At 40.1% G+C, this 24,746-nt stretch overlaps 1 protein-coding gene and 1 long non-coding RNA gene across 2 annotated transcripts in view; one reads left to right on the top strand and one right to left on the bottom strand.

Moving 5' to 3' along the window:
• LOC144585842 (uncharacterized) overlaps positions 1–24,746 on the top strand; it is a 757,174-nt gene that overhangs the window by 371,631 nt on the left and 360,797 nt on the right. The gene's annotated exons all lie outside the window — the stretch shown is intronic.
• The window catches only part of ANO3 (anoctamin 3), a 339,659-nt gene that overhangs the window by 292,297 nt on the left and 22,616 nt on the right, over positions 1–24,746 (bottom strand). The gene's annotated exons all lie outside the window — the stretch shown is intronic.

Consider the following 24,746-nt stretch of genomic DNA (forward strand, 5'->3'; position numbering starts at 1 on the left):
AGATAGGACTGCACTGTAGCTAAGTGGTTTATTGTGATCAGAATTTGTATCACTGGCTATATCTATGTTTCTGAAAACTGTCTCATAAAAAAAGCTCCAGTTTTTAACCATTGCAGACTGAGATGGCTTTGCTATGAAATGCTGAAAAGAGGGGAGCGAAACACATTCAAAGATATAAGCCAGATATTTTCCTGAAGAAGCTGTTTTCTTGAGTGTTGTACTGGATTAAATTATCTTTTTGTAAAAGCAGTTTAAGAGATTAAGGATTGTAGTCTCATGGGGAACGATGAAATAGAAGCTTTTGCCATTCATGCATTCCAGCAATGGCCAAAATTGACAAACAGGATGAATAATAAAGGTTCCTACACTAGCTGGAGTGGCTAGCAAAAAGACTATGAATGTGACTTTACACTTTAGAAATACTTGCATATTATTATGGGCACAATGTAGGTGGACAAATATCTTTAATTCCTTGCCCACAGAGCCCCAACTGTTTATATAAGAATTCCTGTGAGCCTTTGAATCTCTTACTGCTTCCTTCCTTAGCAGGTCTGTGTGAACTTGGTGTTCTTTGAAAATTAATATCACGAGAGGAAAAAAGCAGGTAAAAATACATTCATTTTTTCCCTACTGGATAAATTAATCTGAAGGACAAGGACAACTTGCTCCAGAAAGGAAGGGATATATGAAAAAGTATATAAATATGTATAAAATATATTTTATGAATATATATATATATAAATATGAGCATTTGATCTTGTTTTGGAGAGGCTCTGAAGATACAAACATTATCTTCTGTATAAAATTTACATCCTGACATTTTGTGAGGAAACATCTATGTATGTATATATTTATGACATACAGATATGCACTCATATATACTGTACATGTGTTTGTGTATCCGTATCTATATCTATATATGATGTTGCTGCTGGCTGGATAGCTCAGTGGTTTGAGTATCTGGCTGTGGAGCCAGAGATTGGGAGTTTGATCTCCCACTGGGTCTCCTGTGAATAGAGTTCACCTGTGGGGCCTTGGACAAGCTGCCAGTCCCAAGTGGTCCCCCAGAAGAAGGGAATGGTAAACTACTTCTGAGTATTCATTACCTGGAAAACCATGAAAAGGGCCACTATATGTCATATTTGACTTGACAGCTCATAGTAATTATTATATATGACATGCATACATGTATATTTACAGTCCATGCCATGTTTGAACATAATTCATTTATTATTCTGTTTCTACACCAATCTCTACATTTGTTTTTAAATGCATTCTTAATGCATTTTTTAGTCTGGGATGTGGTGGCGCTGCGGGCTAAACCGCAGAAGCCTGTGCTGCAGGGTCAGAAGACCAAGCAGTCCTAAGATCGAATCCACGCGACGGAGTGAACACCCGTTGCTTGTCCCAGCTCCCGCCAACCTGGCGGTTCGAAAGCATCCAAATGCAAGTAGATAAATAGGGACCACCTCGGTGGGAAGGTAACAGCGTTCCGTGTCTAAGTTGCACTGGCCATGTGACCACGGAAGATTGTCTTCGGACAAAATGCTGGCTCTACGGCTTGGAAACGGGGATGAGCACCGCCCCCTAGAGTCGGACACGACTGGACACAAATTGTCAAGGGGAACCTTTACCTTTTTACCTTTTTAATGCATTTTCCCACAAAACATACATTTTGTCCCAATGAAGACTTTTGCATTCAAAATACATCTTCCTGTATGCATTTTGGTACATTTTTAAAAGCAGGGAACACTACTGAAAAATGCATAGAAGTACAAAATCTAGAGCCAAGCAGAGATGGGAATGAGGCGCCAATTTGGTGGTTCATGCCAATTTGTTTTTTATCTGAACAGATGTTTGACACTTCCAAGCCCCAACTCCTCCAGTGGGCCCTCACATCAGAGGCAGTGCCCTGACCTGTTGAGATGAAAAACAAACTATTGAACTGGTGGTTTGTGCCCATCTCTGTTACCAAGCATTCTTAGGTATAGGCAGTTTCCAAGTTAGAAACCATATTTTAAAAAACTGTCTCTATCTTGTTATTGCATTAAAACAACTGTTACAATCACCGTGGCCACCACAAAACATACCTGTAGATGAGTCAGGCAGGTAGAATACTTCCTTCTAGTGGTTTGTAGAGCATTGTTATCTTGCTGTCACAAAGGTGGCAATAACCATATTGTTAGAGATGTGCTGAAGATGAATGTAAGGCTGCAATCCTGAACACAGATAGCTAGAACAAGCCCTCCTCTATATATATATAGAGGAGTGTGTGTGTGTGTGTGTGTGTGTATATATATGTATGTATGTATGTATGTATGTATGTATGTATGTATGTATGTATGTATGTATGTATGTATGTATGTATGTATGTATGTATGTATGTATGTATGTATGTATGTATGTATGTATAGAATTGTGCTGTCATTTAGGTTTATAATTGATGGAAATACATAGATAAGCAGAATATGATTTATTAGATGGGGATAACTTTCTTCTACTATGTAGTTTTTCAGAGTAGGAAAAACATGAACCATATGCTATATGAACATAAATGACTAGCCAGTAGCCATTTTTATATAGAAAAATCACCAGAGGGGTTTTTCATATATTCAGTGAACTCACTGAGAGGTGGAAGTGGGCTTCCGGTTATAGATATGCACAATGCCCCTATATGTTCAACAACAACAAGTGTGTAATCAAGTTAATTCTGACTTATGGTGACACTTTTCAGGGTTTTCTGGGTAGGAAGTACTCAGAGGTTTACCATTCCCTTCTTCTGGGGGCATTCTGGGACTGTGGAGCTTGCCAATGCAAGGCTGGCTCTTTCAGGATACACTGCGAGGAAATATACTCCCAACTTTTGGCTCCACAGGCAGAAACCTAACTCACTGAGTTATTCAGACAGCATGTGTGCTGTAAGAAGTCCTAAAAGGAGGCTGAAGGGCTAAGAGCCTATATGTATGATTTTTTCCGCTACATACATGAAGATTGATAGTAGAACCTGGCACTGCTCTTCCCATTGTGTTCAATGAACCCATGGAAACAATATAAACACAGTTTTCAGGCTGTTGGCAGAGAGGGAGACATCTACTCTGGTCATTTTTTGTGTGAATAAATCCTGTAAGAATCATGACTGAATACCATATATGATTTGTGTTCACATATTACTTATTAAACTTTCTTCTTGACCAAGCTAGATGGCTCCCCAGTGCTCACATCAGCACTAGTGTTTTCACCAGCTCAATTAATCCACTAATACAGTGGTTCCCAATCTTGGATCCCCAGATGTTCTTGGACTAAGGCTCCTAAAAACCTTCGCTACTAACTGTGCTAGGAGTCATAGTTCAAGAACATCTGGGGGCCAAGGTTGGGAACCACTGTACTAATAACTTAAGTCTGCACCCAATTACCAACTGTCACAACCTCAAGTTGATATTTTCTGAAGTATGGGTAGCAGTTTGAGATGGCTATGAATTTATGAAAAACTACCACTCATTGCTAAAACGTGCCATCATTGCTAACAATATTAACATGTTATTTCATGAAAAACTGCATAGCCAAGGTCACCAAATGGAAAGTTTCTCTAAGTGTACACCTAACGGTTTCCTACTGCAATTTTAACTCTACAAATCACTCTTCACAAAGGCTATTTTTCCCATTCCAGGAAGTCTAAGGAAGGAGTAAACATAAACAAAGAAATCTTCCATAACTGGAAAGAAACAATTTTAACCTTGGGCTTCCCTGGCTTTTCCTTCACTTCAGAAACACCCGATTTATCAGTGCAACCTAATGTCAGTCCAAACCGCAGAAACTGATTATCTATAAGCAAGTTAAGGCACTACATAGCAGACTGCCAAGATAAGACAGAAAAAAACACACACACTTGAATCTGAGTCAGGAAAAGATGGATAGCCTTGTGCATAGCAGTTGAGATGTATGGAGAAGAGGAACTACAGAAAGATCAGCCAGCTCCAGGAAGGACACCAGCTTTCTTCAAATGTTCTGTTCATGTGTTGGTGCTTCACTAAAGCAGAGGAATAGGGATGAGCATGCTGCCTCTGCCACTGCCATCCCTTGCCATCTTGTTGCACTCATGTGACAGAGCTTTTTAGTAAGAACTTACCAAAAAATGTAGCTAAATACAGTGACAAGCCATTTAACTCGCAGTACTCATCACTAGTTAGTTTTCATAAGAAGCAGTGCTACAATGTTAATTTTTAAATATAATAAGCAACTCCTAGTTACTTTTCAAAGTTAACTTAAACTGCATTTTAGTGGTATTTTAAAAGCTTTGTAGGTTTATGCCATATCTTTTTATTCATCCTAAATAGCAAGGAAGTATAATTTGGTTTTCTCTTTTGCATTTTTACCAAATTTCTAAGATACAGTATCAGAATTAGTAATTAGAACAAGCCAGAGAGTATTCACTTGTATTTTTCTGACCTGTAGGTAAGCACAATAGCCAAAATCCTGTTGCACAATAGGTTATCCTTTAGATCTAGAAGTGAGCTTCCATGGAGAGTAGAGGCTGTCCTCTACAGAGAATTGCTCCTAATGCAGACAGAGCAACAAAAATATTGAGGAAGGAAACAAAGGCAGCAAGCTTTTTCTGATACTCCTTCTCAGGTTTAAAGTAGAATATTTGAATAGACTAAACTTAAAACACCAAATCCATCAGAGCAAAACCTGATCCTTATAACAGTTTCCAGCTCTAAGCAACAAGGATACTTCTACCCACATGTAGCAGTTCATTAATTCTTTCCAGTTTTCTTAATCTTTTTCCTAATTTCTTGCCAGTTCTATCCATATCACCCATTCCAGTCAGGCTGGCCAGATGAGGGGCCTAATGCCAAGAGAGGTCAAGTGGGAAAAAACTAAAAATCCGGCCTTCTCAGCAGCGGCCCCTCACCATTGGTATAACCTACCTATAGAGATCCGCCTGGCTCCCTCGCTGAGGGCCTTCAAAACTAACTTGAAGACATGGCTATACAAGCAGGCCTTTCCTACAGCTATTACCTAGCCTATCTTCCTTTCCTTTTCTCTCCTTCTCCTTCTTTTTCTCTTCCTTTCCCCATCTTGGACTCTGTAATTAACTTGGATTTTACCTTAGTTCATATTTTATGTTATATGTAAACCATATAAACCGTCCAGAGTAGATATGTTCTAGATGGGCAGTATAGCAAGTAAGTAAGTAAGTAAGTAAGTAAGTAAGTAAGTAAGTAAGTAAGTAAGTAAGTAAGTAAGTAAGTAAGTAAATAAATAAATAAATAAATAAATAAATAAATAAATAAATAAATAAATAAATAAATAAATAAATAAATAAATGCCTCTTGAATCTTTTTCCTCATAGAATTATTGGTTAGACAGCAAGAGCTCCTTCTTTGAAGCAGATGACTTTCAGAGAAAATGACTGACCAGGCTGAACATCAGAAATCAGTCAAGCTCTTTTATGAATAAATAGCCAGGGGTGATTTTTTTTTTTTTTTTTGCCACTTAGCACAACAGTACTCAAAGCAGTAAGGGCCAAGAACAAAAGACTTATTTATTTCTCTTTTCTGCAAGAATGGCTTGTGGACCACAACTGGAGAAGAGGGAGGAAGCTCATTACCAGATTTTGGGTGGAGGCCTACCTGCCATGGTCAGGCCACTGCCCTCACTTATCTAGAATGCCAATCCAATTAACTGAGCATAACAGAAAAATATAGAAGGGAAATCAAAATCAGAGAAAAATATCCACACCTCATAGCAATCACTTCATATTTGCAGGTGTACATCATAACCTCTGACCCCAAAGAAGCGCTAGTACTAAATAATCCCTGCTGGTGGTTAGCAGACATATGAAGTTGGGGTTTGTTGTCCTAACAAGCATCAGGGGTGGACAGCTTGTGCCACATCAGATGGGATGGTACCATGGCTACTGTTGATGGCAATTGCTGTCCAGTGACATATGGAAGGCTCTCAGTCTCCTTTCCTATCACAATAACATTGAACGTAATTTGCTGTTTCGTTGCTCATTTGGTTGATTTGGAATATTCCTTCTGAAATTTTGCGCAGTCCATTTGCATTTTCAGCTGGACTGCAGACTGAATAAATCAGAGTCATATGTACTTTGTTATTTCACTGCTTCCTACGGATTCGATGTCTCCTACAAAACATTGTTGTTTCAATCCAGATCCTTAAGAAATGTACATATTCTCTTTCCTCCATTTTCAGAACGTGCCATTTATTCCCACCATTTATGTTCTATTCTCAAGCCTGGCCTCACAACAATGTTGATATAAAGCAAATAATACAAAGTTCCATGCCCATTTATGACAACCTTTTTCAATGCCACCTTGTTAAATATGTGGTCAGGAGTCCAATTCACTTTGCAGAATCCAGAGTACACCAGAGAGACACGCTACATTGCACATTTCAGTTGATCTGATACAATCTCTTTTTGAGTGTTCCAAAAGAAAGTGAACGTATGATAAATACAAGACTAATTAACAACATTTGTATAAATGTCTTATGCCAGGCTATATGTCTAGATGGCAGGCTAGATTTCATGATGGAGTTTTTACAGTAAAACAGCACTGTTCATGCTTGCCTGAGGAGACTAACAGGCAGCCAACTTTTTGTTTGAAAAGTATTTAGACTTGCCCAACATCAGACTCCTCTTTATTTATGAAATTTTGCTCCCTAGATGGATTTTTTCTTTTCTTAAAAACCACAACACACATTTGTTCCAGTGTACTAAGAGCTTTCTTTTATTGTTCACAGTGTTTTGTGTCTCATGGAACAACTGGCATACCAAAATGGTGTAGAGTGTTTTTTTTCCCTAAAAAAAGAACTGAACAAATAAATGAACTGCTTTTACACCCCCACCAGTGTTTAAAGCTCTCTCTGGGAGGTTCACAATTTAATTATGTAGGCAACACATTGCCAACCCAACCCCCAGCAAGCTGGGTAGTCATGTGAAGTGGGCACGACCACAGATTGGTGCTTTGGTGCGGTTTGGTGGATTAGGCCCAAAGGTGTTGCACAGGTGCCCCAGATTCCCCGCCCTGTTTCCTCCTGTGGGCACCCACCCAGAGGCACCCCAGGATTCTTTGACACTTCCTCTGTGGGTGCCCGCAGGAGGTGGGGGCAGGGAATCCATAGAATCACCCTAAAGTGCTGGACTGCAGTTCTGCCCATCTCTAGTACTCAGTTGACTGACCTCAGAAGGATGGATGCTCGAGCTGGCTCCCTGAGCCCAGGATCAAGCTCAGCTTGTGAGCAGACTCTTTAGTGCAATTTAACCACTGCACCATGAAGCTCCTTATCATAAATGTGACTATCTGTGTAGAAGGCAATTCCCAAATTTCCTTCCAGGAGCCAAGGTGCTAACTCAGCGCATGCACCTGACCCCCCAGCTGACCATCTGGGAGTCAGGCACATATGCAAAAGGCAACAACCAGCATCCCCTTCTGGAGCCTAGGTGTTGCTTCAGTGCATGTGCCTGACCTCCAGCTCATTGTCCTGATCAGCTAGGCAGTGGGCAAACGCACAAGGGCAGCAGGCCCAGTTCCTGGAAGAGAAGCCAGCCCACAGTCACTGATGATGGCAGCAGGAGCAGAGGGAAGGAAGCAGGTGGGCATCCATTTTGCCAAAGCAAAATGAAGTTCTGGGAGGAAAAAAGAGTTGGGTGCTTTTTTTTTGTTTCAGCAAAACAGGAACCCTGAACTGGGTTATGAACCAAACCACAAACCAGCCCATTTTTTTCTGGTTCATAGTTCAGTTTGTGCCTGTTTCTATTTAGAACACAGAAGAGAAAAACAGCATACTGTTTTCATTAATATAAATGGTCATGAAAAACCAATATATTATGACACAGCAAATTGGCATCTATATTGGTCATTACTCAAAATAATCTTAAATTCTAACTCACATGGACATTGAATATTGATTAACATAAAAAAATAATCAATTTACCATCTGGTTGTTGTAGGTTTTTTGGGCTGTTTGGCCATGTTCTGGAGGTTTTTCTTCCTAACGTTTCACCAGTCTCTGTGGCCAGCATCTTCACAGGGCAGGAGTCAGAACTCTGTCTGCATTCTGTTGCAGTTTGTTGAATAGTGAGTATTTGTAGCTGTGGGATCAGCTTTTTGTCCTTTTCAGGAGATTGGGTGATTATAGTGATCAGGGAGTTTTTTTGTTATGGGTGTATTGTTGTGATAAATGGGGAGAGAGAGAATAAAATTTTTACTATCTCTGTGTTTTTCTGTAGTTAGTCAATGTGCAGTTGATGACAAGCAGCTGAATGGGTGAACTGACATTGCCCAAATGCATTAGTCCTTGCATAGCTGAAGCAAGGATAAAGTCCGCAAACTTGTACACATTAATATCTATCTACCTATCTATCCACCTATCTATCTATCCACCTATCCACCTATCCACCTATCTATCCATCTATCTATCCATCTATCTATCCATCTATCTATCCATCTATCTATCCATCTATCTATCCATCTATCCATCCATCTATCCATCCATCTATCTATCTTGATTTGATTTGATTTGTATACCACCCAATTAGTGCAATACACTCTTCTGGGCAGTTAGCAATCAAATAAGGGCAAATAAACAGAGCAAAAAAATCAGACAGTAATGTGATAATAAACATACAAGAATAAAATAAAATTAGCTTCAGCATCACAAGCCAAGCAAGCCAAGAACATCAAACCCTAGTTAAATGGGACAAGGCAAGTGGTAAGGTCATGTGAATTAAGAAATCAATATATATTTATGAATATAAGCCAACTTATAATTGTATTTTTTAACAGTGAAACCTTTAGTAGCCAAGAAGGCTTAGGCCCTCCCAGAATAAGTATGTAGGGAATTATTTAAGACTTTTCTTGCCTAAGCCTAACTTTAGGCCAGCATTGTGATCCTAAGTTGGATCTTGTATAATTCAACTCTTCCATTGCCCTACCCCCTGTTTAATTCTTCCACAAGAGATCTCCTGTTGAAATGTCTCTCTGATTCACGAGAACAGCCAACAGAAGATGTTCTGCCTCCAGAAGAGCATTTTTCCCTTTACAAGAAGATATCAAAATAAACCACATGAAAAAAAGCCTGTTCAAATTGTTCTGGCTTGAACAAATTGAAGGCCCCCAGTGGCAAAGAAAAAAAAGTTGCCAGAAAGGACTGGACCAATTCATATCAGCCTTTGTGCCATTCAGCTAATAAAAAGGACGTCAAATTAACCCATTTTATAAGTGGAGCAGATTCTGCAGTATCTGACCATACAGTCACAGTCAAACCTTCATGTGCCACAATGAAGAAGACATGTATCCCAGAAGGTGCCAAGCCATAGATTTTCAGAAAACCAGAAAAATATCATTGACCTGAACACATATCAGTTGGTCTTGGGAAAAATGCTTCCACCATATGGTGAGAAATCAAGACTTTAGACAAGAAATGCAATCCCATCTGTCAAATATTCCCAAGGGAAATATGTCCATTGTACAGTACTGTATTTGTCCCTAGTTGCAACATCGTCCCTAGTGTAATAAGAGGAAAACTAACACTGCACATGAGAGATGGGGAAGGGACATTTCTTTCAAGTGAGCTTTTTTTCCAGTGAAGGAAACAAATATATGCATTCTTATTGATCCCAGGGTTTCAATAAGTAGAAATCACTTATCATGATGTCATTTTATCCTGTGGGAACCTATTGTAAAGCAACATTGCTTTTATTAGGTGAAGAAGTATTTAGAACATTTTTTTATTTTCTTACAGGCCTCACAGTAGGCCCTTTAAGCCTTAATATAATCATTTTCAGTGTTAGCATTCCATTAGCCTAGAGAGGGAAAAGAAAGACAAGTAGAAATGGGAGCCGTTTAAATATTTCATTTACATCACACACATACACCTTTCCTTTGCTCTTTATCCTTTTTTTTTTTTTTTTTTTGCCTGCCTCAGCTTGTGGCTTTCTAACATACACTATCAACCTGCTTCCCCCAAAAAGAAAATGGCTCAACTAAATTGTGGCCTGAGTCACTTCATAGTCAAATGAAAGGCAAGCTCTTGATGACGCAGGGGTCATTGTCCAAACATTCCAGGTGCCCAACTTTAGGGCAGAAGTTTTCTTATGATTGTTGCATGGTGCAGGGTCATTGATCTGCTTGTTGCCTTTCACCCTAAACCCCACACACCCCGTGAGGTTAACAGACCATGGTGAGGCAGCTCCTTACTGGCTGGGAGCTGCCCAGCTTAAGGTGGGTGGTAGCTACCTAGTGAGGTGCAATGCCCTCTCCCACCACCAGAAGTAGCCCCTGGCATCATGCTCTACACCAATCGAGCAAATACTTATAACCAGTAACTGCTACCAGTGACACACCCGCCTGCGAGCACACCACGCCCCTCCACGAGAGCGACACAGGAGGTGGTGGAGATGCAGGAGGTGGTGGAGGGCCCAGTTCAAGGAAGCCCATGGACCAGCATCGGACCCCTGCATTAAAACATTAAGGAGCCCCACACATTTCCTGCTCAACCCATTCTAACCTGCACAATACTGGCCTATATCTAACCAATATAACGTTTTCCACATCTGTCTATGGAATTCCATACATAGCCATATAGGTTTCCCCATTTAATATAAGCCCAGACCTGGAGCAGTTAGAAGTGCCTCCAAAAGGGTACAAGGCAAAGTGAGCTCTGATCTATATGCTCTTACTTAGCCATTGGTTGACTGGAGTGTGTGTATGTGCATGCTATTACAGAGGATGCTATTTGCTAAAAAGCAGCATCTTTGATTTATTATATAGGCTGCCCTAAAAATATATGATCAACATTAGGAAAACAAAACCAAGAAAGACGGGGAAAAGGAAAGAAGAAATTGTCTGTAGCTGTCCAGTCATAAATCACCGCACAGCTCTCTTTTAAACAGATAAGGATGTCCCTAACTTAAAAGTAAATAGCTCATTAGATGGAGGAAGCACATACAAGAGAAACTGTACCTTTGGGACACATTAACCTTCTATATCCAGCCTAGTTTCCATCTTTTTTTTTAGCCATGCAAGGATATAAGTCACGAACCTAGAGGTCACAGGTCAATGCCTCAGCAAGTTAGACCTCTGTGTGAGCTTTGAACTGCTCTCTGGCAACAGATCCATGGCATAAATATAGTTATTTTCTCTGTCATTCTCTCTTTCTCTGTCTTTAAACAAATGAGGGAAGGATTTAATAAACATAGAAAATATAATGGTCTGTGTTCGGATCTTTATGATAGTACTGAAGAGATTAACTTGTTATTTATTTATTTAAAATATTTTTAACCCACCTTTCTCCTGACAAAAAGAGGACCCAAGATGACTTACATCATGAAAAACACAATATAAAAAACTAAAAAACAGTAAGCTATTACTGTAAATGTTTTCAAACCTTAAATATTATATTAAAATGTTAGAAAAAAATCATTACGAAAACAGAGCAGAAACAGGTTGCTTGGATTGTGATGGAAAGGAGAGACAGAGTTGGGTGTCATCTGCATACTGGTGGCACTGAGCCTCCAAACCCCAGACAACCCCTCCCAGCAATTTCATGTAGATGTTACATAGCATAAGGGACAAAACACTACCTTGAGGTACACCACAGGCCAATGGTTAGGGCAGGGGTCAGGGAACTTTTTTACCTTTTATCCCCCCCCCCAAATTTTTTATATACGCCAACATCACCTCCTTGATTCAAAAGGAAGGAAATCATACATTATTTGAATTTAAACTCTTATTGAGTTTAAATTTGGTACACAGGCTGTGTACCAAACTAGCAAGATGCACGAAATTTGACAAAAATGTGCACTATTTTTGCTGGAACACATTGCATTCCTGCCATGGCATGGTATAGGGAGTAGTAAGGTGTCCAACATGCTTAGCAGGTTGCATTAAATTTTTGCTAGCTCACAGAGGGTTTAATCATCATCAGTGGCTGCCAGAGTGGTGCTAGCAATGACATGCTTGCTAGAGGCAGCCAACACAAAATGGGGGGGGGGCTTTCCCTACCACTTTAATCATTCCATGTGTGGTGTGCAAAAAGGAACAAACCAGGCTAAAGGTCATGTCACCCACCCTGGTGCCACAGCCCAATATCAAAGGACCAGTGTGCTTTTTTTTATCATCATCAATGGAAAACTCAGCAGTGGCCAGAGGATTGGAAAAGGTCAGTCTACATTCCAATCCCAAAGAAGGGAAGTGCCAAAGAATGCTCCAACTACCGTACAATTGCACTCATTTCACACGCTAGCAAGGTTATGCTCAAAATCCTACAAGATAGGCCTCAGCAATATGTGAACCTATAACTCCCAAAAGTACAAGCTGGATTTTGAAGGGGCAGAAGAACTAGAGACCAAATTGCTAACATGTGCTGGATTATGGAGAAAGCCAGAGAGTTCCAGAAAAACATCTACTTCTGCTTCATTGACTATGCAAAAGCAAGGCAGAAAGTGAGGAGGACTTAAAAACCTCTTAATGAAGGTGAAAGAGGAGAGCCCAAAAATGGTCTGAAGCTCAACCTCAAAACTACTAAGATCCTGGGCACTGGTCCACTCTGCTCATTAGTCCCAGGATTTTCACTTTTATCCCATTTGGGGTAATTAACCCCTGTTCTCCGACCACTGGGTTAGAGAATTGAATCAGAGTCACTCAGCACCACCTTTGAGTTCTTTGCTCAAGGAAGGACTGGAGAACTGCAAAACAATGTCTCCGAATTCCATCCCAGTGAGATGCCCCAGGAGGATACTATGGCTGACAATATCAAAAGCTGCTGTGAGGTCCAGCAGAACCAACAGGAACACACTCTTCCTATCATCCACCATGGTGACTAAAGCTGTTTCCATCTCGTAATCAGATCTGAAGCCAGACTGAAATGAATCTAGATAATCTGTCTCATCTAGGAACCTCTGAAGCTGAGAAGCTATGTCCAGCTCCATCACCTTGCTGAAGAGTAGAACACTAGAGACTGGCCAGTAATTATCCAATACTGTGGGATCCAAGGCAGGCTTTCCCAAGGAAGGCTTACTACTGTCTTCTTCAGTGTGACTGAAGAACAGTATCAGGCATACCTAAATTAGGAAATAAATGAAGGTGATCACATTTTAAAAATAGCTTCTCTCTCTCCAAATGGAAGCTTTTGAAATTACCATCATTTTTAAAGCAGTGGGCATCTCAGCCTACAGCCTATTTCCATTCTCAGCTCTGTCCACCCTGATAACAATTGTACTCAGCTACCACCTTTCAGTGTGAAGAGTCTCAGTAGACAATCATTTCATTTGTAAAATGACACCATATTACATATGGGAGCTGGGATAGTGGATTGTCTTTCCACCTTATTGCTTACGCTAAGGGCTCTTTTTACCAGGCTATGACACTAATTGAACATTACACTTTCATTCTGAAACCCAGGTAAAGTCAAAATTAAAAATGACAGCAGCTCAGTGACATAGTTATAGTTCTCCTGCTACATATCAGAAATAATGAAATGAATATCACAGAATTCAAGGGTCAGACAGACTGCTAATAACTTATATTCTGCTTTGAAACTCCACTGCACAATGATTCCTCTTGGCAGCTTTGACCTTGGTCTTGTGTTGCTGGTCACAGATCTTCCCAGAAAGATGGTGTCTGAATATTGAACTTAATTGCATCATCTGTCTCCAGTAGAGCATGAGGTTTTTATTTTATTTTTTTCAAATCTGTGAATTTTAGTAGCCTAAAACAAAGGCATAAGGAAAACTGGTATTTGGCAGCATTAATTGAAAAACCAAGTGAGTATGATGATCCTAGGGCTGTCACATTATCTGGGTTTGAATACTTGTAGAAAGAAGACCTGAATATAGTCATCACGTTGCTTATATGTACACTCTCTGAGATCCCAGGACACAGACTAAGACAATGGGATGGTTGGATTCTGGAAACATTGTGGCCATGGTTTTGCAGTAAAGAGGACCTTTGTGGGCTACTGTAGAAGCCAATGGCATGAGCTGTGGATTAGCAAGTCTTCTCCATCACTAGTTAAATCATTCGGAATAATTATGTGCCATCAAGTTGATTCCAGACTCTAGCTAAGGTGTTTTAAGTATAGAATACTGAGAAGGAGTTTATAATTCCCTACATCTGGGGGTGCTCTGGGAATGTGCAGGTTGTCCAAGGCTACACAGGCTGGCTCCTCTCCTACACGGCACAGTGAGGAATTGAACTGACCTCCAAGTCCAGAGACAGGCAACCAATTCACTGATTGTCCATCCAGCTAAATTCATTCATAGCCTTAATCAAGTCATAATTTTGAGCCTCTCAGTAATGGATTGCCTTTTTCTCTTCTAACATTTACTGGAATAACTAGTGGCACAGGTTAAATTGCAATACTTCAGTCAAGGGTCTGCTCACAACCCGAGTTTGATCCTTATGGGATCTAGTAGCCAGCTCAAGACTGACTTCCATCCTTCTGAGGTCAGTAAATTGAGTAGTCTGCATAATTAAATTATAAACTGTCTAAAAGTGCTTTAAGTGCTATGGGGAGGTATATGAGCAGCATACTTTTCTTTGGTAGTATGATGTAGCAGATTGAGTAGCAGCCTAGGACGCAGGAGGCCTGGTTTCAAATCCATTAAAACTAACTGGGCTGGGAGTGGGACTGGTAAAACTACTCTTTAAATATTTTACTTACCTTCAAACCCCTATTAGAGTTGCTGTAAGTCAGTTCCAACTTGACAGTACATAACACACATGCACATGTGATAAGTTAAGGGCAGAATATTTTGGAAATCTCTCATTCATAGGTTTGCCATAAGTTGGAGGTGATTTGACAACATGTAATCCCCCCCATACACAGAGAGTTTATTTATACCAGGCATCAAATGACCTTTTAAAAACCGTAAGTAAAAATTATATTGTTTACCCTTCTTTTACTTACTGTTACTAAACCGATTGCTAGCTCACAGGAAATGCTTATGCCCACAGCAGTAAAATTCAGCCCAGCTTTATATTAGTTATTTGCATATGCAGATTTATGTAACTGCATATCCTGGTAGCTGACAGGACATGAGAGTGAATACATAAAAACTGAGAATAAGATTCTGTAAGAGTGTGATAGATTACAAAGACTTTTGAGGGGTCATACAGGAAATATTGTGATAATGCAACTATTTCAGCCTAATGAAAGCTGAAGTCCTATCCATACTTCTCTCTGTGAGTAAGTCCCAATGGACCACATGGGACTTAGTTTTGTATGAACAAGCACATGGTTGCACTTCACATCCGTTAAATCTCTTTGTCAGTCTAATCTTATGCAATCAAATATTCAGTCATAACTATATATTGTCATTAGAGATGGGCACAAATCAGAAAAATTGTGATTTGTTTCAATTTGTGATTCATCAAAGCTGATGAATCACGAATCACAAATGTATGAGTTCTTTTTGATGAATTGACAAATAAAATCAACTCACCTTTGCCTTTAAAACCCTATGAAACACCCCCCCTAGGTACCTAGAGACTCCAAAATCACCTGGTAGCTTTCTCTTACTTTTCTTTATAGGTCCTGCATGCTTCATGAACTTTGCATTTTGGATGTCAGAGATATATACCCACAAAGAGTGCCCCCCAGGAAAGCTTGTCCCAGCCACCTAGGCACCTAGAGGCAGCAAAACTAAACAAAACTTCTACTGACTATCCTCTACAAACCCTCCATGTTTGGTGAACATTGGGTTTTGGACATTCAAGTTATACACCCACAAAATGGGTCCCCCAAGCTGGCTTGGGGAAATCTTAACCAATCTTGGGGGGATTGTAGAGGAAAATCATGGGAAGCTTCTTTGCTATTTTCACACCTCTAGAAGCCTGGGGAAAACTTTCCTTAAGGGTGGGGCTCTTTGTGGGTGTAAAATTCGGACGTTCTTCATCAATCTTGGAGTGATTGCAGAGGAGAGTCAGAGGAAGCTACTCTACAATTTTGTTATCTCTAGGTGGCTGGGGGGCATTTTATAAATGAATGAATCAACAAAAAAACAAGTGCAAAAAATACTGATTTGTGTTCATAGAGGGTATCGATTCATACAACTATAAATTGACAAATCAGCACTTTTTGATGAATTTATTTTTAAATTCATGCCCATCCCTAATTGTCATCCTAAAACACACTGGCCAAATTTAGATGCATACACACCATACATATGGCAGATCATAAAGCCTGACACAATACCTATGTACACATGCCTGCATTAGTAGAACAGCACAAATTCAAACCTCAGAGGTTCAAAGGTGACATAAATCACTACTAGTTCAAAAGCCATTTTAAAACGCACCTATATAGCAATAAAGAATTTTGAATTTTTTTAATTGTAGATGATGCTAAATCACTTCTGACTTACGTGACCTAGTTCCTCAAATTTAGTATCACTATACAAACTACAAACTCTAGTGCAATCTTATGCTTACTCAGAACTACCAAGTTCAATAGGACTTACTTCCACAAAGCTAAGTGGCTGCCATCAATCAATACTATGGAAAAGATCAGTTGATGTATACAATAAACAAACTAGGGAGTTAAAATACAGTGGTCAAATTTATCTGTACTACTTAACTGAGTCATTTTCCATAAACCTAATAATGTGATATCCAGATCCTGGTACAAAATCCTAATAATCTGGAATACTTTCTATCTATCTGTCATCTTATTTATTTATTTATTTATTTATTTATTTATTTATTCATTCATTCATTCATTCATTCATTCATTCATTCATTCATTCTTCCTAAGAGTGGCTAACAATAATAAATTTAAGAAGAAACAAACTGATAGAATTATTAACATGTGTAAGACAACAGATGGAAAAAAAATATGTTGTTGTCAGCCAGTTAAAACCTTCTCAGGAGCAACATAGCCTAAATGTCAAAGGGCTGTGTGAATGAAAAGATTTTTGTCTGCTGGCAGAAGTACATCATTACTTCCATATCAGTTACTATTGAGTTCACTTATGTGACGTTCACCTCCTTGGAGCACCTACTTTTTGTGCCCTCACAAAGGGTCCAGTCTTTGTTTCCCTCACTGCCACGAGTGGATTACCTCTATCCACAATATTAAAGATGTTTAATCAGACACTTGTCTGGTAAATGCAAACAAAACTTATTTATTGAAGTGTAGCAAAATTAATAATAATCACAGATGTTCTTCAGAAGTTCATTGTACACAAACAAATCATTCACAGGTCTCTCTATACATACTTTCTTCTTGCCATATAATTACCACCTTATCTATCTATTTATCTTAACCAGCTTAGCTCTATTCATATCTGTTCCTTCTCTCTCTGACTCTGACTAACTCTCACTGACTCAGTCCTGACTAACTAACTCCTCCTCTCAGGCTCCACCTTTTAACCTCTCTCTCAGCTCCGCCTCTCAATAACACTAGCATACAACATGAATAATACATGACTTATTTTGCATAACAAGGGGTGAACACTACGACTTATCTTATGTTCACTTACCTCTAAGCATAACAACTTGCCTTATTGAACATTACTAAAAAGCAGTAGCATTACTAGAAAAGTCTGAGGTAGCTACTACAGTAAAAGAAAACCTTAGAATTCACCAAAGTTTTTTCCAGGGCAAAAGAAAGCCCTAAAGAGCATTGAAACATGAAGTTCATGGTGGATAGGAAGTTTTCAGTTCATTTTAATAAAATATCCCAGTTACCAGATAATGTATCATCTGGTTTGCATGGTGTAAGTCATGCCAACTGGAGTCTAGCCATTATGTTATCATTTAAGCAATTACAGTGGTGCCTTGCTTAATGGGTGCTCTGTTTAGCGATGACTTTTTCAGAGCGTTTTTGCGCTTTGTTTAGAGATGGTTCCTATGGGTGATTTTCGCTTAGCGATGGTTGGGACCATGCTTCGCATAGCGATTAAATTTGGGGTCCCCCATTTCGCTTAACAATGGTTTAAACAGCCTCATTTTTGCTGGTTTTTAAATGTTTTTCTGTTATTTATAAAGTTAAAGTTTACTGTTTAAAATGTTTGAAATCATAAAGTGCACTTAATAAACCCTTTGTTAACTGAATGTGACTTTGTTCTGACTCTTTTTTAATTTGTTGTTGTATTCCCCCCCCCATTGAGATGCACTGAGTAGGTTTCAATGCATTTCAATTAGGGAACCACGTTTTGCTTAACGATGTTTCCTATGGCGATTCTCGCTTAAGGACGGCAATTCGTTCCTATTGGAACAGATTATCCGGTTTTCAATGCATTTCAATGGGAAACCGTGTCTCACTTAGCGATGAAATAGCTTAGCAGCGATTTTTTCAGAATGAATTAACATCGCTAAGCGAGGCACTACTGTATTTAATGTTCTTCAACAAACCATTGGGACATTTTCCAAATTAGAAATTTTAACAGCCACTTTTCTGATTATTTCACTGTGTTTAATAGCATGATGTGCATTTCTTGTAAGTCAAACAAAATATGAAAAATTATTAATATTGTTATGCTTCATCAGATTACCAACCTTACACAAGCCATGATATTTGTGGAATAATTATGAATATTTTTTGCTTTTATTTTTACATTATTAAGAATTTATTTTTTCAAGTTATTTTTATATAATTACCCAACTCTGAAATGCATACTTGATTCTGCCTAGATCTAACAACCTGAGACCGATGTTAAATCAAACCAATTTCACAGCATAAATCAAGGAATTTAGATCAATTTGTTGCATCTTTCCTCTAAGAGAGATATTCTCTGACCTTTGCAGAGTTGACTAGCATCTCATAAAATATGCTGAAGCAGAGTATATTTTTAAATATGCATATTGAGAGGCATGCACACTGCAAATATACCATTTCTCTGAAAAGAACGTTGAAATTATGAAAAATGTCAAGGCCATTCTGTCAAGCATCTTAAAGGAGGTAAACTATGCTTGAAATACACACGTCTTCAAATGTGCACACCTGAATAAAAAATAAATAGAACTTGAGTGTTATCAGCATAAAATATTCTCATAGTTATCTTGAGCGTGAAATGATACTGTCCAGACATAAGTCAAATCTAGGCCTTGAGGCATTTTCATAGTGGCTAATTTTGCATCTGTTTTTGCAATGCTAATTTTACAATGCTGTCACTCAGCTCATCTCCTGTGGCACTTCAGTCAGGAAGAGCAACATTCATCAACAAGTCCCACACTGTTGCTAAGTTACTAACTAATCCATGTATGAGGAAGGAAAGCTTAACTTTGGGCCATCACTGTAATAGCACACAGAGAGCTTGTATGCATTCCATTAACGAAGAAGCTTGCAAACTGATTCGATAAGAATTGATCGTATATCATCATACTATTTACTTTCTTCTTCTCTCTCTTTTTTTATGAATGCCACCTCTTCTTACAACACTAGGAGTATGCTGTGTACCTGAAATCAGCACTGCTGGGAGGGTTTGGTGCATGCTATGCTCATATGTTAACAGGAGCCCAAATCATTGGCTTCACCCTCTCCTGCCCAAGCTGGAGGAAAGTGCATCATCCTCAGCTCTCACATTCAGAACCAGAGACCTTTTTGGTGGGCCTCCTGGCTCCTCGGAGGCTAACTTACCAAGTCCTTTCCAATTCCACTTCTTCTGGCTTTGTTTCCATCCTCTTCCCCCCCCCCCCCATGACATCAAGAACCATGGTACCTAATGCATAACATCTAACTGAAATTATGAATAAACTCTTGCCTTGGTTTGGTATGTACACACTCGTAGACCCTGACAAATGTTGGACTAGCACTGGGCTTTCTTCCCCAAACAGAGCTTATAGCAAACGGGCAAACTGCAATGCTCCAGGTGCTGTTGAACTGAAATTGCCATCAGCTCTTACCAACCTAATCAATGCTATGGGTTCATGACATGAGACTTTCGGGTCAAAATCATCTTGATGGACACAGGTTGCTCATCCAGCTCTAAACTCTGTTTGGAAAGGGAATCTCAAAGCCAAGTATACCTTTGTCAGGAGCAGGTATGTAGGTGCGGATGTGAGAGACTGTCAGGGTTCAGTAGAAATGGTACCGGGACCCAGTCCAGAGCAAGACCACAGAAACAAGTTAGAAACAACCCCACATCCCAAGCAGAGACCAACCAGCTAAGGTTTTGTAATCCAAGCAGCAGCCAAGTAGAAGGATGACACAAATAATAATCAGACAGTCCAGGAGGTGAAGTCAGGAAGAACAGTATCAAGGCAGCAGGGTCCAGGGACACATGCAGGAACAACACCACAGCAGAGACCTTCGTTGCCCAGGCAAGGTCTGTAGGGAAGGCCTGTTCTCATATAGCCCAGTCCTCAGATTCCACAGGTGGCACTCCAGAGAAGCTGAGCAACAGTTGCAGGGAAAGGGCCCAGTTCTGCAATCTCTAGAGAAGTAAGAGTAATGGGGCCAATCCTGCACGCACTAAGTTTGCCTAGTTCCAGCATGGCCCCAGTCCTGACAGAGACAGGTGTACCTCTACCTGTACATGGGGAAGAATAGCTCTGGGGCTCTGGAAAACCGGTATGTGGGATGAAAACATTAACTACCTCCTGATTCCACACTGAGGTTGCAAAGAAGAGAGAGAGAGAGAGTCTGCGTACTGTGTGTGTGGGGGAAATGGGGAGAGATGTACCTGCTATTTGTTCAATGTAACATCTACTCTGACAATGAGAAGAATTATCAATGTGGTGATTAATAGTCAGTGCTGTCAGCAGAAGGGGGCTGGATAGGAGACCTGGATCTGCTAGGGGAGGCTCTATTGACCCAATAGTGCAGCTGAATGCTCAACAGACATCATCAGTGAACTTTTTCACAGCACAGGAACAAATTAGAGAATTATTAAAGGAGTTATTTTATAAAACCTCATTTTCAAGATCTGGAAGAAGCTGGGTTAACCCCCAAACAGCCTGAGAAGCATGATCAGAGGGATACCTCACCAAAGGCTCCACAGGAACCCCTTTGATCCTATGCCAAGAGGCCTAAGGAATTGCTATGCTTCAGGAAAGGAGATGAACCTCAGGAGGAGAATCTCAGCACTAGCGGTGGAAATAGCTTGATTTTTTGGGGAGGGGCGGTCTCTGAAGTAGTTTTAAATCTGATAATAGATTTCTCTAACATAAAGAAATTAACTAAAATAGATAGGAAGGAGCCATGCTGTAACAAGTACCATACCTTTGAGTGAGAAAAAGAGGTAGAAGGTCAATTCCAGCCTAGCAAGCACACACACCTTATCCAAGATTAGGAAGATTTGTCTAATTCTCAGAAGGTTTAAGAAAATGTCAAAAACAAAGAAGGGACAGTTGAGGGGCTGCCACTATCCTTTAGGCCTTAGCACTTGAGCAGCAGGCTGAACAAGCATAGAGAAGGTAACCTTCCTCAACTGAGATGTGCTGTATTTCTATTTAAATGATGATTTTTTTTTCTATATACATACCTTTGCAACAACAACAAAAAATCAAATGTGCAAAAAAAGAAATTCACACATGTCTGGGTGGCTCTTTTGTCCTCTTTCTCAATTATATATTTCCTCATCTCATTTCCTTTTAATTTAAGTGGTTGTGGTTGTAAGTGGCTGCTCTTCTGTGAGCACCACCCCTCCACCCAGGGAAGGAAGAGCAGGGAGGCCCTCCTTGGCCAGGATTCTATAATATTTGAGAATTCCAGAGCTGCTGCAACTGGATTTTATGAGTGATGGGGAGTGGGTTACAAGAAAGGGTTGTGTGCCAGCTGTATCCTATGCCACCAGGTTGCAGGGAGGCTGAATTGTCCAGTCTTTGTCTGAACCCCAGTTCCACTCATTGGGGGCTGGACATAGTGTGTGCTGGGTCTAACACAGTCCCAAGCCAATTCGGGGTGGGCTTGTAGTGCAGGCTCCTTCACGTTTTTCCTGTTGACACCTCAGGTGCTTCTTCTGGTACCTCCTCCTCCAGCACCTCAACTGGACTGAGGTAAGTCCTGAGAGCCCTGCTGGCCAGGTTGGTGAGGGTGTTGGAGCTGATGGTAAACTAAATAAGGGTGTGCCTCCCACATGCTTATCTCTTGGCCATCTTGACTTGCAGCCAGGCCCCAGTTGAAGAATTCTGGTCTGTTACCACATCCTGTTCCCCAAGGGTACGGAACACTGTGTCCATCTTCTCCTCTGCTTTTTCCCACTCCCTCTAATTCAATACAGGTGCATATGTTCTCCTCCTCCCTTACATCAGGGTGCTGGCAGCTGTCTCCAGTCCTGCTTCTTTGCTCAGGTGTGGCCTGTGTTCCCCTGGCTTCTCTCTCCCATTTGGATCTTCCATTTCCCTCTCTATGCCCTCATGGCACCCAGATGGTGGCAGTTCCATTGGGTCCACAAGCAGGCCAGGAGCATCCCATTCACACCTTCTTAAATACATGTATTAGATAAAAAACCAAACAGCCTTTAATTTGTACCATAACTACTTTTGTATAAAGTTTTCCTGGAGAAATAGTACTCATATTTTAGATTTATACCTAATTCCTATAAATAAGCTCTTCTTTCTGCTAGATAAATGAACTCCATGTTTACTTTCAGCTGTAGTATGCTTACTTTGTTTGTATTTCCTGAGGCAACAACTGAGTGCATGCCAAGTGCAAATGTAAACCAGTTAGAAACACATCTTGTAAAGTTCACATGAGATGATATACATCATGATATAAGCTATGTGCTTAAGCTGTGCACATGACGGAGTATTAAACCACATTTAAACTACCTTTTTTAAATGATTGAACCTAGGAAAAACATGAATTGAATTGATATTTCAGTTCTCCAGAAGCAATGCTAATTATACTGGTGCTCATGACCAGAGTTCCTAATATTCCACAAAACTAGATATTCCAAAGTTGCTGGATGAATGGGCCCAAGATGAAATCTCATATTCATTGGGTATATGAGATTTCACAATCAACTTCAGTTCCATATCAACCTGCATCAAGAGCCCCAAATTTGAAATGCTGTCTTTAAGATAATTTGTTGATTCCCAGCAGCCATTCAAAAGGCAAAAATACAAACCACAGCTTTAGGATAAAAAATATCTATGTGATTACTAAAGAGTCTCACTTAATAACAGCCCAGTTCAGATTATCATAACTCAGCTTAGGATCCTTAGGGTGTGATCAGACAGGGAAATAGCTTCTATTTTGGACCACTTGTGGCATGGTCTGTTGCAAGGTATTTCCCGGCAATCTCGCGCCATACAGGAGATCATAAACCAACTCTGATCTGTGCCCAAGCTATACCTTTTTGGTCCAGTAGCAGAGCTGTTCTTTTTTGGGGGCTGGGCTGGAGTGATTCATCTGGAATTGATCACTTTAAGGGAGACTGCAAAGTGACTCTTTCAAGTGTGATCGGACACAATCCTTTCTCACCATCCGATTGCACCTTTAAAGGAACTTCCTTTTTGCCTGTACCTGCAGTCACTTTGCTCCATGAACATTAATCAAGGAAGCCTCCAACTAGTCACACTTTCCTATTTCTTTCAACAACAACAACAAAAAATCCAGGTTGTTAAACCCACTTGAAACTGTGGGTTAATATCATCACTGTTCTAAAAGCTTACAGCCATAGGTTTCCAATCTAGATGGAATGTGGTTAGACATGGAGCCTGCAGCACTCCAAGATATTATTAGAATCTGTCATCCCTGCTCAGCATGGCCAATGGTCAGGAATTCAAGAGAGTTATAGTTTAACAGTAGCTAAGTCACATACCCTTGAATTAGAGGTTCATGATTAGATTACTCACACCATTGTGAGAGGAAAGGGGAGACTGCCTGCACAGCCAAAAGGCTTATTCATATCATATCATAGATTATTAAATAAATACATGATTGTTGGAACACTGTTAATTGTACTGTGCACAAATCTCAAATCCATTCTTTCTAGAGCCAAATAGGACATGACAGGACAGCCACACTTGTCTGCTCACATATAAAATGGGTAGGCAAATTACATGTAGAACAAAAGGCACCCAAGCTAAACCTCACCCCACTTTACTCTCCAACTGTCTTGCCACAAGACTAGCTTGATTTTAATGCTGAAGATATCTTGGGAAATAAAGTGCCTCCAGTGACAACACATGGATGGGGAAAGCCCAGGTAGTCCTGCACCCACTTTGTCAGGGAAGAAACAGATTTCCATCTTGCTTTACAGGTGAAATGCTGGATAGAGGAACTATAGCCTTGGCTACCACAACATAATATGTTTGCCCACTGTACACCTAGAAGCATAGTCACGCAACAGCAAAAGGCATGCATTCTGATGTGTGCAGCTTTGAGACATGCATTGGCAAAAGCAACTGTATGGGCTCTATGTGTATTTGTTTGGTCAGCCAGCAAGGAGCCCAGGAAGTCACTAAGGCACATCCATTCATGTAATTAGCAAATTCTATATTGATTCTTGCCTTTTGCTTTGGCTAGCAAGGTCTACTGTATGAGGTGCATCCAAGGACTGAACTGAAAATAATCACAGGAGACAAAGATTGCTTCTTACTCTGAAATCATTAAAAAGTTACTTTTTGGACTACAGCTCTCATAATCCTCCTGTTGGTTTTTTTGAGAGTCTGGGTGCAAAAAAGTTATTTTTCCAGGTTCTAGAGACACCTAGTACAATCATTGAATCATAGACTAATGGTGCTGGAAGGGGACTATAAAGCCACCAAGCTCAATGCACCCACCTGCTCAATGCAAGAGCCAACCACCTGCTCAATGCAAGAATACAAATC

This window comes from Pogona vitticeps, chromosome 1 (genome assembly GCF_051106095.1).
Source record: "Pogona vitticeps strain Pit_001003342236 chromosome 1, PviZW2.1, whole genome shotgun sequence".
NCBI lineage: Eukaryota > Metazoa > Chordata > Lepidosauria > Squamata > Agamidae > Pogona > Pogona vitticeps.